We start from the raw sequence: 17,686 nt of genomic DNA, 5'->3' as shown, positions 1-17,686 counted from the left end.
CTATTTGGGGTTTTAACATTCCTTTGGTGACCAATGTAAAATCTTTGGGAGTTATTCTGGATTTTATCTATTCTTTGGAATCTCAAGGAAACTCCATTCTGAACAAGTATTCTTTAAATTGAATGACTTAGCCCAGTGGTTCCCAACCCTGTCCTGGAGGACCACCAGACCAGTTGGGTTTTCAGGCTAGCCCTAATGAATATGCATGGAGCAAATTTGCATGCCTATCACTTCCATTATATGCAAACCTTTCTCATGCATATTCATTAGGGCTAGCCTGAAAAACCGATTGGCCTGGTGGTCCTCAGGACAGGGTTGGGGACCACTGACTTAGACAACTCAGATTGTGTATGAGCAGCATTGCAGAATTTTAGTGGCGGCGTTAATATTGTATAACATTATCTGGGGGCCTTTTAGTGAAGTCCTATGGGAGCATTAAGTCCTTAAGATGCAGTTAGCATGTGAGACTAGGTTATATTACATACACATTAAAGCATTTTGTGATATTTTCTCAACCTGTTATTTATTTTTAAAGAAATATAACTGAGAGGGCATCTCATAGGTGGGAAGTGTTATGATTAACATGCATGAACTGGCTAATGCAAAGTTAACACAGGAGCAATTGCTGGTAAATTCTATAAAATCTGCCTAAAGTTAGGCACCCAGCCAATCTAGGTGCCTAACTTAATTGGGTAATAGGCTTAATCAGCACCAATATAATTGGCACTTGACACCTCAATTTCTATTAATTGGACTTAATTGAAAGTTATGTGCCTAACTCAAACACGATTCTATAAAAAGTAGACCCCTATTCCAAAGCGCCTACCTAAATGTGGACATGACTAGAGGTGGATTGTGGGCATGTTTTTGAGTTAAATGCCTCTTTTTGAATTAGGCACTTAACTTAGGCACAGGTATTTAAGCAAAGAAAACCCTGGCATAAATATGGTGCACCTAAAGTTAGGAGGCCTATTGATGCCTAACACGGCACTAAGCATGATTCTATATAGTGTGATTAACTTTTATAGAATCACACTTAGCGCCACACTAGTAAGTGATGATTTTTTAGGCAACCAATACAGAATTGGACCTTCAATGAAAGATTAGGTTCTTGCCTTGCTAATCTTCTTCTTTCTGTGATAAAACAGTATTCTGTACAAAGGCTGTTCCTTCCCCTTAGTTGTGAATCTGCAAAAGGATTAGATTTATTACATTTGATATACCACTTGCATGTGACTCTAAACTCCTCCCTTTCTGAAGTGGAGAACAGCTCCCTCTTCAGTTGGTCCCAAAGCAATCAAACTCCACTGAAACATAAGAAAAGAAAAGGAGGGGCACAGAGAGCTTCCCCGGTAACAAACTATATTCTGCTCTGTAACTTATGATAAAAGAACAATGTTTAATAAACATTTAACACTGAACAATAAGTATGCACATGCATAGCTAGGAGCCAACCTGCTAAAACAACTAGTAGTAACCATAAAATCCCACAAAGGAGAAAGGAAATAGGCACTCCCATGTTCCTGTAATATTGTCTCTGCTTATACTTAGATGCAGGTGAAGTCCTGATGCAGACAATGGCCATGCTCAAGGCAGGAACCAGGTGAATCAAAGGTTCTGACAGGGCGAGGCATACAGAATCCTGTGGCTTATGTGGCTTATCACTAAAAGAAGATTCAGTTTCAAAGACATAGGATTCTGTACAAAAGCTGATGTACCAAAGCAGTATCAGATGTCTAGGGAGGGTCAGATGAGCCTGCCTGCAGTACCGAGGACCCAAAAGCAGCATCCTGTGCCGCCACAACCACGCAGTAAAACTTCATAAAAGTGTAGAGAGAAGACCAAGTAACCACTCTACAAATCTTGACAAGCAAAATAGCCTGGGACTCCACCCAGGAGGCAGCCACACCTCTAGTCAAATGTGCTGCAATCGAGATAGATAGGGCTGCAATCGAGATAGGGCTGTTTACCACAGGCAATGTAGGAAGATGAAATTGCCATGCAAATCCCTCTGTCAATCAAGGCCTTGGAGGCTGGCTTGCCTTGTCTTGAGCAGCTGATCGGCACAAAAAAAATGGTTGGAAACCCAGGAATCATTAGTCCTCTCTAAGGAGTGTAGGAGGACTCTACATACGTCCAGCATCTACAAAATCTTTTCCTGTTTTGCTGAACCCATCAGGTGAAAAGCAGGTAAACAAATCTTCTGATTGATATGGAAGGCAGAAACTATTTTTGTGAGGAAAACAGTTTCTCTCTGCTCTGGATCACCCAATTCTGTAAACTGGAGGAAGGATTCCCTTCAGGAGAGGGCCTGTAACTCTGAGATCCCCTTACTGAGACAATGCCGACAAAAAACACAGTCTTAACTGTAAGATCCAAGAGGCACACGTCTGGCAGTGGCTCATATGGAGCCCAAGATAGGCCCTTCAGAACCACACCGAGGTCCCAAGACAGTAATGGCTTGCAAAATAAGGTTCACAATTTGAATGCCCCCTCAAAAACTGAGTGACATCTGGATGCGATGCTAGCAACTGCAAGCCTCTCTGGGCCCTAAAGCATGAAAGGCCGGCAACCAATACCTTGGGAGATAAAACCACTAGTCCCTTTTCAAGGCTGACTGAAGAAAAGCTAGAATCATCGGGATATGAGCCTTCTAAGGCTCCATTTGATCCTTGGCACACTATAACTGAAAAGCCTTCCAGGTCTTCACAAAAGCCGCAAATGTCATAGGCTTATTTGCTCTAAGGAGAGTTGTAACGACAACCTCTGAGTAGCTCTTCCAAATTAGGGCCATGTGCTCAAGAGCCATGCCATAAGACCAAAGCACACTGGATTCTCCTTGGGAACCAGGACCTGACTGAGAAGCCCAAGCTGAACCGACAGTTTGAGACACCTATCCCTCTGGAGATGCACCAGATCTGAAAATCAAGGCCGGCAGGGCCAGTCCAGAGCTTCCAGAATTATCAGCCCTTGATGATTCACTATTCTGAAGATGATCCAGCTTACCATGGCCCAAGAGGAAATACGTAGAGCAGGAGATTATAGAGCCAGGGCTGAACGAGGGCATCTAGCCCTGTGCTGCCCTGCTTTGCTCCTTGACTGTAGAAGTGATCTGCCTTCGTGTTCATGACTGTGGCCATCAGATCCATGTTCAGTCTTCTCCAGCATTGCACAATAAGGGTGAATGCCCTCTGGGACAGAGATCGCTCCCCTGGATCCAGAGTGTGCCTGCTGAGAAAATTGACCTAGACATACTCTACCCCTGGCAAATGGGCAGCTGAGAAGGCTTGAATTGAACTTCCAACCACCGGAATAATATCTGTGCCTCCAGGCGTATGGGAGCGTTTCAGATGCCTCCTTGTCTGTTCATAAAAGATACTGCTATGGCATTGTCTGAAAACAATTCCCCAATTGTAAATCCTTCAAAGTCAAGCAAATAGCTCTCAGTTCCAGATGATTTATGGATCACTTGCTTTCCAATGGGGTTCACTTGCCCTGAAGCAGGCAGCCACAGCAGTGAGCCCCCCCAACTGGCATCAGTCATAAGGGGCATACCCCTCGACAATGCAACCTCCTGGAGCCACCAGCACATGTTGTGCTTTGACTCCAAAGTCCAGGGGAGCTGCTTCTACAAAGAATGGTGCTATGGAGACCACCGGGACAGAAGGGAGTACTGGAATGATTGCATGAGAGCTCTCACCTGGTAAACAACTTCCAGGACAGCCTCCATCAAGCCCAGCACCTGAAGGTAATGCCAAGCCCTGGGGCTTGGTAAGGCCAAGATCTCTAAGGTCTGTTTCCTGAGCTTCTGTTTGCGTGGCTTGGGAAGAAAAACACAGGCTTGTGCTATGTCGAAGCAGACTCCCAGATATTCCAAGCACTGAGTTGGCTGAGGATGACTCTTATGAAAGTTGACTATCCAACCCAGGCTCTGGAGAAGGCTCACCACCTGCTGCACCGCATGCTCACCATCCTGTAGTGAGAAGGCTCTGATCAGCCAATCATTCAGGTAAGGTTGCACCAGATACCCATCCTGCGTAGGTGGGTTGCTACAAACACCCATCTTTGTAAATGTGCAAGAAACTGTGGCTAACCTGAAAGGAAGCGCCACAAACTGAAAGTGTCGCTGCAGAACATGGAATCTTAGATATTTCCTGTGATTCAGAAATATGGGGATGTGAAGATATGCCTCTGTGAAGTCCAGTGAGGCAAAGAATTCTTCCAGAGCTACCACCGCTATAACAGAGTGGACCGTCTCCATGCGAAAGCAGGGGACCCTTAGGGCACTGACTGGCTTCAAATCCAGAATGGGCCTCCAATAGTCTGTGCCTTTCTTCAGCACTATGAAGAGTATCTGCCTGTGCTTGATTCTTCATCAGGTACAGGATTTATGGCATGAACATCTAAGAGTCGTTGCACTGTTGCTTGGACTCTGGCCTCCTTCTCTGGACACCCAGCTGGGGAGTTGAGGAACAGATCTGGAGGGGGCTGAGAAAACTCGATCTTGTGCCTCTCCTGAATAATGTCCACAATCCATAGATCAAACGAAAGCCGACAGCTGCCCGCCAGTATGAGGAGGGGTGGCCATTGCCCTGGTATCATTGTTGCTTCTTGGAGGCTGAGCACTGGCACCTGTAACTGCCAAATCTCTGTATGGACCCCTGAAAAGGCCTCTGAGAAGAGTAACTGGAGAAAAACTGGCATGATCTCCTAGAGCAGCGATGGCGAACCTGTGGCACGCGAAGGCCTTGCAGCTGGCACGCGGGAAGGTCCGCAATAGAGAGCTGCACGGGACGCCCCCTAGGGTCGCGGGAATCCCGTGGGGACGCCTCCGAGGGTCGCGGGGTTCCTGCGGGGCTGGATGTACTAAGTCACGCGGCTTTTCTCCCTACCTGCTCTGCTTGCAGCACAGAGCCAAACGGAAGTCTTCCCGACGTCAGCGCTGACATCGGGAAGACTTCCGTTCGGCTCTGTGCTGCAGGCAGGGTAGGTAAGGAGGAGTAGCCTCGCGGCTTGAGTGGCTACCAAGGGAGTGGGGCGGTCCGCCCCGCCCCGGGTGCAGCACAGCCGGCCAGGTCCCCTTACTTTTCTGGCGCTAACCCGACCGACCGACAACAGCCCTGGTCCGACAAACCTCCCTGCCCTTAACCGCGAATCTAAATTACCTTCTTACAGCAGCTGTAAGAAGGAAATTTAGATTTGCGGTTAAGGGCAGGGAGGTTTGTCAGACCGGGGCTGTTGTCGGTCTGTCGGTCGGGGAAGCCCCACAAAAGTAAGGGGACCTGGCCGGCTGTGCTGCACCCGGGGCGGGAGAGAAGGAGGGGGGAGAAGGACGCTGAAAGCACTGGGGAAGACAAAGGGGTGGAGAAGGACACTGAAAGCACATGGGGAAGACAAAGGGGTGGAGAAGGACGCTGAAAGGACATGGGGAAGATGGGGGGGATGGAGAAGGACGCTGAAAGGCCATGGGGAAGACAGAGGGGGAAGAAGGACGCTGACAGGACATGGGGAAGATGGAGGGGAGAAGGACGCTGAAAGGAAATGGGGAAGAGAGAGTGGGGAGAAGACGCTGGCAGGGAAGAAGACAGAGATGCCAGACTATGGGGGGAGCGGAGGGAAGAAGATGGGTGCCAGACCAATTTGGAAGGGGGGAGAAAGGGAGAGGCACAGTAACAGAGCAAATGGAAGACGCAGTTGGAAGAGAGACAGTGGATGGAAGGAACTGAATGAGAACATGAGGAAAGCAGAAACCAGGCAACAAAGGTAGGAAAAGAATTCTATTTCTTTTTTTCTTTTTTTTTTTGCTTCAGGATAAAGTAGTATATTAGTTGTGTTGATAAAAATTTATAAACAAAAGAGGCTCTGGTAGAAACCCATTTACAAATAAGCAAAAAGACTTTATTAATTTGGAAATATTAATTGGGAAGAATACACACTTTGTAAACGGGTTTCTACCAGAGCCTTTAATTCAGTAGCATAATTAAATGAAATAACTATTTCTGAAGTTTATAGGGACGGGCGGGGATGGAGGGGATTCCTCACGGGGACGGGCGGGGACGGAGGACATTCCTCGTGGGGACGGGTGGGGACGGAGGGGATTCCTCACGGGGACGGGCGGGGACGGAGGACATTCCTCGCGGGGACTGGTGGGGATGGAGGGATTCCTCACGGGGACGGGTGGAATTCCTCACGGGGATGGGTGGGGACGGATGAGACTTTGGCGGGGACGGGTGGGATTTCTGTCCCCATGCAACTCTCTAGTCCGCAATTAAGATATGCGGCGCGGCGGGAGGCGAGTGTGCCGGTGTCTGCTTTGCAGCTCACCTGGCAACAGGGCCGGACTGGCCATTGGGAGGACCGGGCATTGTCCCGGTGGGCCGCGGCCAATCCTCCTGTACTGGCTGCAGTCCTGTGAGTGGATGTTTAGCCTGCCTGTCTTCCCCTTACTATCCTATGAGCCAGGCAGTGTGTGAGGGGGAAGTGGGGGGAGGAAGAGAAGCTTCACACTGAGTCTGTCACAGGAACTCAGTGAGGTTGTAGTGTGACTCCACATGTGACATCTGTAATCAGGAATAGTTCCTAGTGCTCCCATGCTAGAGAGGTGAGGATATGGGGGGATGTTAATGTGTCTAATAATGTGCTCCTCTGTAAAAACCTCTGTATCTTCCATGGGGGACATGCTAAATTCGAGGAAATAAAAAAGCTGCTTATGATGATTGCATAGAGAAGTTCAGTAAGCTGAGAGGAGGGCTGGGCTCTCTGTGAACAACCAACACACTAATCCTCTGCGCTGTACCTTATGGAAAACTCAATATAGCAAAAAACAGTAAAGTGTATATGTGGCCCTTCACAGTGCTTTTGTAAACATCATAATAAAATAACAAAGGCTCCAATAATGAAAAATAAAAGTCCTTTTCCCATACACTCAGGTTGCACAAGTCCGGTTTTCACCTGGACAGTATATTTTTTGACCAAAACGGATGTCTACAATTAGTAAAATTCCCCAATCACATATTTTTTTTATGGGGACGGATTTGTATACAGCACTTCATTAGATTTTTTTTATTATACAAATTTTATCTTTTTGTAGACTTGAAGTCTTGAACAAAGAAAATGAGTACAGCAAAAAAAGCAAAAACAGATAGTGGAAGACCATTCCAAGAGGCCTGGACAGAGACATATGGAGTGATTGAACGCAGTGGGAAAGCATTGTGTATTATGTGTAATGAAAGTGTTGTGTCTCACACATCAAGTGTCAAACGTCACTTTGAGACCAACCATAACAGTGTTGCTGAACTTGGTTTAGCTCAAAGAAAAGAGTTCTTTGTAGGAAAATTAAAGAAATATCACTCCCAGTCTCTTAGTTTTAGCAACTATCTTTCAAAAACTAATCATCTTACAGTTGCCAGCTTTCAAATTTCACTGTGCATGGCAAAACATGGTAAGCCCCTCTCTGATGGAGATTTTATCAAAAAGGCAATTTTGGCTGGGAGTAATTCACTCTTCCATGATTTCCAAAACAAGGATAAAATTGTGCAGCGCATCTCTGAGATGCCGCTAAGCAGAAATACTGCAAAAGATAGGGTTCTGCGAATGGCTGCTGATGTTAGTCAACAGCTTACTTGCGACTTACAAAAAGCACCCTTCTACTCCATGTGCTTGGATGAAAGTACAGATATTACTAACCATGCAAGACTAGCGCTCATTTTGCGTTATGCTACTGGTGACATCATAAGAGAAGAGCTTGTAAAACTGCTGTCTTTGCCTGGAAGAACACAAGGGATAGATATCCACAATGCTGTGATGGAGGCTTTTTCATCACTAGACATAAGTCCAGAAAAAGTGGTTTCAGTTACTAGCGATGGAGCACCTAGCATGGTGGGGACAACATCAGGATTCATTCATTTCTTTGCTAAGGAAGCAAAACATCCACTGATTCAATTTCACTGCATAATACATCAAGAGGCTCTCTGCGCCAAAGAAAGCAGCAAAAAACTTGACGATGTCCTCAAAGATGTAACAAAAATGGTGAACTTCATCATGGCGCGTGCTCTTAATTTTCGACAATTTCAAGACCTTCTTGATGAGGTTCAGGCACAATATAACACTTTACTGATGTACAATAATGTCTGGTGGCTGAGCAGAGGACGAGTGTTAGAGAGATTTGTGGCCTGCTTGGAAGAAGTTAGGCTATTTATGAACGAAAACGGGGAAGACTATCCTCAACTCACCAACATGGCCTGGCTTACCAACCTCATGTTCTTTACAGATTTTAATAACCACTTTAATGTACTAAACAAAAAATTACAAGGCATGGGAAAAACAGCAGAAAGCATGTTTAGTGACATTAAAGCTTTTGAGAGAAAATTGCATGTTTTTGAAAAAGACCTTGAGAGTGGACAGCTAAAATATTTTCCCAACCTAAAAATACATTTGGATAATTCTACAACATTTGTGGACAGTCATAAAAAACACCAGGAAATCCACAAAGCATATTCCACCATTGTAGCCGAAGCAAAGGAGAATTTTAGTAAAAGATTTTCTCAGTTCCGTAAGATGGAGACAACCCTTTCATTTATAACTTCCCCAGAAAAGTCCACATTTGAAGATCTTGATCTTTCCTGCTTACAGTGGTTGGATATTCAAAATTTGGAAATGGAGCTACTGGAATTTCAAGAAAGCTCAATCTGGAAAAGTAAATTCAATGACCTGCGTGCGGCTCTTGAACGTATTGAGTGTGAAAGGGTGACAAATGAAATCACTGCTAGCAGTTCTGAAAATGAAATCCTAAAAGCGTGGAATTCTCAGCCAAACAATTTTAAATCCATGAAAGTACTTGGGATTGCTCTTCTTACTTTGTTTGGGTCATCCTATGCTTGTGAGCAGCTGTTTTCGGCTTTGAATCATATAAAATCTGATGCTAGAAACAGATTAACGGATGACATGAGTGCTGCATGTGTTGCTCTGAAATTAACGCACTATGAGCCAAGGATTGACAAGTTATCAGCATGCATGCAACAACAAAAATCACATTAATTTTTTTCAGAGCATGCCCAATGCATATGTTTACATGAAGCAGTGTTTTCAGTTTGCAGTTAAGACACTTTCTAAGTTATTTAAATATTATTTAAAGATGTTATTTAAAAAAGGGACTTTACATGGCCCTGTTGTATTCCAATCTGGAATTTCCAATAAAAACGGTTGGTTTAATTGAAAGCTCTTTTGTTTTCTTTACATCATATTATTAGAAATGTAATGATTTAACTATTTTCTAATTTGATTGTAAATTTTACAAAAAAACATGTATAGACTCTTTGGGAATACACACTGAGTCTTGACACAGTTAACAGTTTTAAGAAGTTTATCTTTTTTTTTACTCAGGATACATTTGACATGTTATGTGAATAATACATTTAAAATATATTGTGTAACTGAATCAAATTCTTCCTAAATTCATTAAATTGAATGAAATCATTAAAACATTATAAATTGCCAATAAATTGAAATGAAAACCAAAGGATTGTGAATCAAATTGATTCTCTGACAATACAAAGATTCAACCTTTAAAAATGATGTTACATAGTTCAGGCAACTTTATAAAGAGTTTTTAGATACTAAAATCTTGTTATTAAGGTTTAATTGATGTGCTGGCACTTTGAGGAAATTCTTTGGTTTTGTGCGGCAGTTTGGGCACTCGGGCTCAAAAAGGTTAGCCATCACTGTCCTAGAGGCTTGAAAACTGCCTCTGTTGCCCCTGGTAATGACAGCTCATACTGTCTATAAGGGATTTGGGATGGCGAACCTTCACACTGGCCATGAGGTTGTCCAGCCCTTTGCCAAAAAGTATTTGCACTTTGAAGGGTAATCTGCTGAGGGTGGCCTTGGAGGCTGAGTCGCCCGCCCATTGCCTGATCCAGAGAATTCAGTGTGCAGAAATGTAGTAAGCCAAAACCTTACTTAGTACTTTGATGTCATAAAGAGCATCAATCACATAATCCACTTCCTCCTTAAACATGTGGGGGTAAGCATCCCCAAGTTCTGAGGAATTAGTCTGCAATCTAGTATGACAGGCCCATGCCATAAAGGAGGCAGCTGCTGCAGCTTTGATATTAGGTATCAAAGCTGCAACAGCTGCCTCCTTCATGGCACTTCAAATTGTCTTTTCAGAACCACATCAAACTTACTGTCCTGTGAGTTCTTCAGCATCACCTCCAGCCTCACTAGGAAGGAAGGTGTGCTTGGTCACTTGCGCTACTGTGGAATTCACTTTCATCTGCACAAACAGATGTTGGAAGTCCTGAGCCATAAGACAGAGATTAGACATAATTATGGCAACCTTTAGAGAGCCTTCAAGGGAATCCCATTGGTCAATGACTAAGAAGATAATATATGGACAGTGGCGTACCAAGAGGGGGGCGGGGGGCGGTCTGCCCAGGGTGCAAGCCCTGAGGGAGTGCTCCCGGTCCAGTTCCCCTCCCCCCCAGCATCTGGTTCCCCCCTGACGTCCGGGTCTCCCGACTGGCGTCCAGATTCTCCCCTGCCCAGCCTCCCCGCACCATTTACCTAGAGAAGCAGCCTACAGCAAGATCGCGATGCCAGCAATCTTTGTGCTGCTTTGGCGCTGTTTCCTCCGCCACGGTCAGAGGAGGGGCGGGACCATGGCGGAAGAAACAGCGCCGAAGCAGCACAAAGATCGCTGGCATCCGATCTTGCTGCAGGCTGCTACTCTAGGTAAATGGTGCGGGGAGGCCAGGGGGGCGAGTGGTCCTTCGGTGTGGGGCGGGGCAGCAGGCCTTCAGGGTGGGGCGGGCAGGCACGCCTTCAGGGCGGAGACAGGTCTTCAAGGGGGAAACAGGCCTTCAGGGAGGACATGCCTTCAAGGGAGGGACAGGCCTTCAAAGGAGGGACAGGCCTTCAAGGGGGGACAGGCCTTCAAGGGGGACAGTCAGGCAGGCCTTCAAGGGGGGGACAGGCCTTTGGGGGTGCAGGCCTTCAAGGGGGGGGGACAGGCCTTCAGGGGTGGGATGCAGTACTTTAAGGGGGACAGGCCTTCAGGGGAGGGGGGGCCCTGGTGTAGAAGTACACAGAGGGAAGGGGGGTTCAAAGAGACTTGCATATGCCAGACTTTGGGTGGGAAGAAATAATGGGTCTGAAAATAGAGGAGAGGGAGAGAGATGATGGACCATGGGTTTTAGGGAGGGAAGGAACATAAAGGGAGAGAAGTTGGACACAAGGGATGGTGTGGAGGGAGGGATAGAGATACTGGATAGGAGAGTAGTTGGGAAAAGAAAGGGAGAGATGGTGGACCCTGGGGTGGTGGGGAAGGAGGGAGAGATGGTGGATGAAAGGGTAGTTAAGAAAAAGTGGATCTGTGGAGGGAGATGAAAAAAAAGAAAGATGCCAGACATCCGGGGGAGGGAAGGGAAACGGAAGGGGAGGACAGAGATGGCAGATGGATGGTTAGCATGCAGAAAGAAGAAAGAAGAAGACCCTGGCAAGCAAGTTATCAGAAGACAACCAGATCCTTGGACCAACAAGATTTGAAAAATAGCCATATAACAAAAGGTAGGAAAACTAATTTTATTTTCTGTTTTGTGATTACAATATGTCAGATTTGAAATGTGTATCATGCCAGAGCTGGTGTTAGACCGCAAATGTGAGCTAGGATTTAACAGAGAGAAGAAAAGTCCTTTTTGTTTCTTTATTTTATTTACACCACAGCGCCAATGTGGTTAGGAGAAGCCAAAGGGGGGTGAAAAAAGCTATAAAATAAACCCACCAGGATGTTTGAAAAAAAACAAAAAAAATACCCAATTGGGCAGAAAAATTAAATCAAAAAACCAATTCAATAGGCTGAATCGAATCGAAATTTTTTTTTCCTCAATCGGGCAGCATTAGTTTGCGCTACTGTCTTAGACTTTAGGACCTGGGATTGGGGAGAGATGGCATCCTCAGTACTTTATAATGCAAGTGAAACGAGGATTTGGTCAGACTTTTGAAGGGTCTGCAGAAGAAAAATATTGTATAGGCCGGGGACATGAGACAGCAGGAAATGGGAACTTTTCTTCCTTCTATTTTTGTGAATGGAAAGGCTGAGGATGTCAGAGAGTTCAGTTAAAATATGTGCTTTTATAAGAAAATATAATAATGTGTTTTATAAAGTTTATAAGCATTGCTGGCCTACCTGGTGAGGTATTCCTAGTGGTGGTAGTGGTGGCAGCGTGTCAATGTGTTGAGAGGAAGAGGTGGTCTGGGAAATTCTGCTGAGCAAACTCCGGGCCCATTTCCACCCCCCAGTTAGTCCACTCCACTCAATTGGTTCACACACTGAGTGGGTCTTTGGGTGTTGTTCCTGGGTAGTTGTTTTGGGATCTCTTCCAGTGGTTTGTAAGTATCTCCTTCTGGTCCAAGGAAGGAAACTTTGTTAACCTTAGCATGCTTGTGTGGCATTAGGCTATGTAGTGATCGAAAGAAAAAACCAGACCTTTGCACAATTTTGCACTATATGGTGGGTGTATGAGGAGATTCACATTTCCTGCACAGCTAAGTCCGTGTGAAGTTGCCCTGTGCTGTATTTGACATCTAGCAAGGTCTCTGGAAGGAAAGATCTAAGCTTAAAAATGAAGTGGCCAGAAGTTATGGTAAAAGCAGATAGCGTAGCTGGTTTTAAGAAAGATTTGGACAAATTCCTGGAGGAAAAGTCCATAGTCTGTTATTAAGACATGGGGGAAGTGTCTGCTTGCCCTGGATCGGTAGCATAGAATGTTGCTACTCTTTGGGTTTTGACCAGGTACTAGTGACCTGGATTGGCTACCATGAAAATGGGCTACTGGGCATGATGGACCATTGGTCTGACCCAGTTAGGCTATTCTTATGTTATGTTCTCATCTGTAGGGGCCTTTGTTTTCACTTCTTATTTTAATGTATTTTTTTTCTGGGAACTTATCAGTGTTTTTTTATAATGGGAACAAAAATGGAAGAGAATTAATGTGTGTGGAATGGGGGGGGGGGGTAACTAATTTCTTCAGCTAAATAATTCAATCCACCTCAACCAGACATAGGAGAACTCACGCACCATTCACACACCCTCCAACCAAAAACGTCAAAAGAAAAAAACTATTCGACAACCTCCTAGCCATTCGAGCTACAACACTCAACCCCCAACTCTACAACCTATTGACCTTGACCACAGATTACAAAACCTTCAAAAAAGAAATAAAAACCCTTCTATTCAAAAAGCACATAAAACCGAACTAACACAATCAGAACTGTCCCAAGCATCACCTGCAACTACTCCATATGTACTTCTGATGTCATGACAATTCAGACATAATTTATGTTGTTATGTTATGTTATGCTTGGAATAATGGTTACATATATGAGGTTAAATAAAAGAAAATTTTCACTGCCTATTTCTATTCTGACCATTTACTCTGTTTCATGGTCATTACAAAAAATATTTTTTTACATGGGGGGTGTCAAAAAATGATGGGCCCCGGGGTGCCACATACCCTAGGTATGTCACTGTATATGGATGAGCAGGAAAAAAAGGTTGTCTTTGCATTAGTGCCATGGCTCGCAAATAATAGAAAGAAATTCATAAATATGATTCCAGAAGTGTAAAAAAAAATCATATAACAATCTTATATCACAAACAGAGGAACTGTGGATATAAAACGGAGGAGTTAATGCATCTCGCTTGATTTAAGAATTTTTAATTTGTTTGGCAAAACAGAATTTAGTTTTAAAGTCCACATCTGCTCCCTCCTTATTAATAGCTTATCTTGACCTCCCCTTCTCTCCCTCTCCACCTGTTCAGTAGACACAATTTTAAATCCTCAAAAGCATGCTTCTTCTGTAAACAGTGAAAGTTCATGATTTAATTCAGCTGTAGTTATCTATAAATTATGTTTTAGCTAACTCTTAGTTTTACAAAAATAAATTTGATAAAATGGGTTAAAAAAAAAATCTGCATGTATGGCAAAACAAGAATGAATTATAAAACAAAAATATACCATTAACACTACTGCCCTGTTAGTGAGATACCTTGCTAGTTTCAAATGTTGGAGAGCAAATTGGACAGAGAAGGGAACAGGAGCCGAAGGAAAAGGTGAAAAGTATCCAGAGGGAATCAGGACACCTATGGAGTAAGCAGAGGATATTCAAAATAATGACTCCTTTTGAAGTTAATAAGCAATGAATAACACACAGGCTGCAATAGAGATAGAGCTATTTTTCCACAGCTAAGGCCTGGAGAATCCTTGTGAATTGGCTAACCCTGCCCCTTACTTTAAGTACACCATGAGATGCGTAATTGAAACAGAAATACATCTAAAAACTCGCCTAAATCGGCACTTGGACAACCTAAAAGAATTTGAATGTATTGAAATTTTCCTCTGAAGGTTTACCTTCTATAAGCAAGATTTATTATTTACCAGTTTCTTTTTAGTAGTATTATTATTATAACATTTTATTAATTTATTAACACTAAAATACAAAAACAACACTTTACAAATAAACAACAGTATCATAACAACAGTATCATAACAAGCTGCGTATTTCCCATACAATACAATGAAGTCATGAGTGATTAGTATTCAGGTCTCTACAAAACTCATCTGAAGGAATCCAAGTCTTAGTGAAACTATCTATATTATTATGTTGGAATGCTATTAATTTTTCATATTTTCTTAATACACAGAGGTGATTCCACCATTCATGAAAATTAAGCTTAGAGTTATCCTTCCAGTTACATACTATATGATGGATAGCTAGTGCAATCATGAAATCAAAAATTTTTTTTTGATTAACGCTGGCAATGAGACATCTGGATTTATCAGTTTCTACTAAAAATAATCAGGGGGAGACTCAAGATCTTGGTCAGTCACCATCTTTGGATGTTAATAATATTTCTGCTGTTTTGGAAGAATCGGTTTCTGAATCATCTCAAAGGACTTTAGTTTTTGAGCAAGATGGTAATTCTACAACGAATTCTACTTTAGAAACTCATGAGACATTTTATGGTCAGAAGTTGAGAATTTATCCTGATGTTCTGAAAGTTACACAGGAGAGGAAAAAGGCTATGTGCCAGGAATACTGTGTTCAGTATTGGTCACCCTACCTTAAGAAGGATATGGCAGTACTTGAGAGGGTCCAGAGGAGAGCGACACGAATGATTAAGGGCATGGAAAACCTTTCATACACTGAAAGATTGGGGAGATTGGGGCTCTTCTCCCTGGAAAAGCGGAGACTCAGAGGAGACATGATAGAGACCTACAAGATCATGAAGGGCATAGAGAGAGTAGAGAGGGACAGACTTTTCAAACTTTCAAAACATAAAAAAACAAGAGGGCATTCGGAAAAGTTGAAAGGAGACAGATTCAAAACGAATGCTAGGAAGTTTTTCTTTACCCAGCGTGTGGTGGACACCTGGAATGCGCTTCCAGAGGACGTAATAGGACAGAGTACGGTACTGGAGTTCAAGAAAGGATTGGACAATTTCCTGCTGGAAAAAGGGATAGAGGGGTATAGATAGAGGGCTACTGCACAGGTCCTGGACCTGTTGGGCTGCCGCGTGAGCGGACTGCTGGGCACGATGGACCTCGGGTCTGACCCAGTGGAGGCATTGCTTATGTTCTTATGTGAAACATTTGGGTGCTACCTTTCTCCTTGCAAATGTAGAATGAGGCATGGTCATGCTAATAAGGCCCCCTTTTATCAAGCTGCATCAGGGTTTTTTATTCCGGGTCACTGCAGTAAAAGCTCTGATGCTCATAGGTATTCTATGAGTATTGGAGCTTTTACCACAGCGGTCTGTGATAAAAACCGCTAACATAGCTTGATAAAAGGGGGGCCTGTTTTTTTTGTGTGGAACAAATGTGGGCTTTTTTGGATTTAAGAAAGATTGTATGAGAGAACTATTTGTACTTAAAATTGCTGAAGAGAATTGGCTTGTTAATGTCTTTGTTTTGAAATGTTGCCTTTCATTTACTCATAGTATATTAGGCTTTCACCCCACACTTTATCTTATTTTGTGATCTAAGGAAGATTGAAATATGGATTTGTTTAATGATATATAATAAGGGATTCCTTTCTGTTGCATTTGCTCAAGAGTAATCTTATAAAAGTGAGTAAATTTCAGAAATTAAAAAAATTAAAAAATAGAATAAAATTCAACTTTCAAAATAATGGGTAAACACTGGAAATATGCTCATTTCAAAATAAAATAATAGTAATCTTTATGGCTGATACATCTCACTGATTATCCAAATATGATGTTCCACATCCACACTGTACATCAATCATAATGCACACTTTTGGAACTTGTAATTAAAAAATATCAGCGCTTGCTTTGATTCGCAAAGCAAAGTTCTGGTTGGCATAGGTTGCATCAGGCGATTTTGCCTCGTGTAAACTTACACCAGAAAAATAAATGGCACCCACTACCATAAAGGTTGCAACTAAAATGATAAAGGGAATGGAATGACTTCCCTGTGAGGAAAGGTTAAGGAGGCTGGGCTCTTCAGCTTGGAAGTAGCTGAGGGGAAATATAAAGGTCTATGAGATAAAAGTCTATGGAATCATGAGCGTGTGGAAAATCCATTGCTTATCTGTTCTACTCTTTTGGGATCACTGGATACTTTTGCCTTGGAAAAAGTATCCAGTGATACTTTGGAAACGAAATGCTAGGCTTAATGGACCTTTGGTCTGCCCCAATGTGGTGATTCTTATTTACTTACTTTGTTATAGCTTTTTTCAAAAATCTTTCAAAGTGTTCTCAGTCAGATCAATCTAAATGTCAAACTACGTTCAAAGCTGGCTTTCTTCCAGAAAATGCCAGCTGCCTCTTACAGATTAATGTCTCAGTCAGCAAGTTCTTCACTGATAGAAGGGTGAATCCTTCCTGTTGTTAAATGATACATGTGCTGCCCCTTCTGTTGCTGTTTATTATGCAGTCTAGTGATTCTGCTTTAATCATGGTTAACTAAATATTCTCTTTCTACATTTAACATCCTCCTGTCCTAGATCAAGGCAGTTGTTAGCTTGGCAAATGTTCTGGTGCGGTTATAGAATCAGTTCAGTTTATTTGATATACCATCAATATTAATAGAGTAAGGGAGAAAATATTTTAACAATGAGAAAATATACTAAAACACATCAACAAACAATACAATGGGTAGGTATTGTGGAAAAAGCTCTGGCCAGAAAATCATAGTTAATAACTCTTAGGTAGATATGGTATAGGTTCAGAAGTCAGTGAAAAACCCAAAATATGTTAAAGATAATTTAAACTCATGAAGTTGTAAACTCAAAGGCTAACATAAAGAAGTACGCTTTTAATTATGACTTTAAAGTTTCTGAATGATTGTTCAGTCCTAAGATACAGGGGTAGAGAGTTCCACAAAGTGGGAGCAAAAATGAAGAAGCAAGAGTTTCTGTGAATGTCGAGGAAAATCTGCCTAAAAGAGGGAATGGACAGAAGTCTTTGTTGAGTTCAACGAAGGGTCCTTTGTAGAGAATAGGGAATCAAGAGACTAGCCAGAGCAGAAGGAAGACCAGAAGATTGAATCTGGATGGAAAAGACATTAAGTTTAAATGGAATTCTGCAAGTTATTGGGCGCATAGGCTTGGACTTAAGGATGGGAGTGATGTGATCAGACTTGGAACTGTGATAGAAAAGTCTGAG

This window comes from Geotrypetes seraphini, chromosome 1 (assembly GCF_902459505.1).
Source record: "Geotrypetes seraphini chromosome 1, aGeoSer1.1, whole genome shotgun sequence".
Classification (NCBI taxonomy): Eukaryota; Metazoa; Chordata; class Amphibia; order Gymnophiona; family Dermophiidae; genus Geotrypetes; species Geotrypetes seraphini.
Note: the sequence above shows the minus strand (reverse complement) of the source record.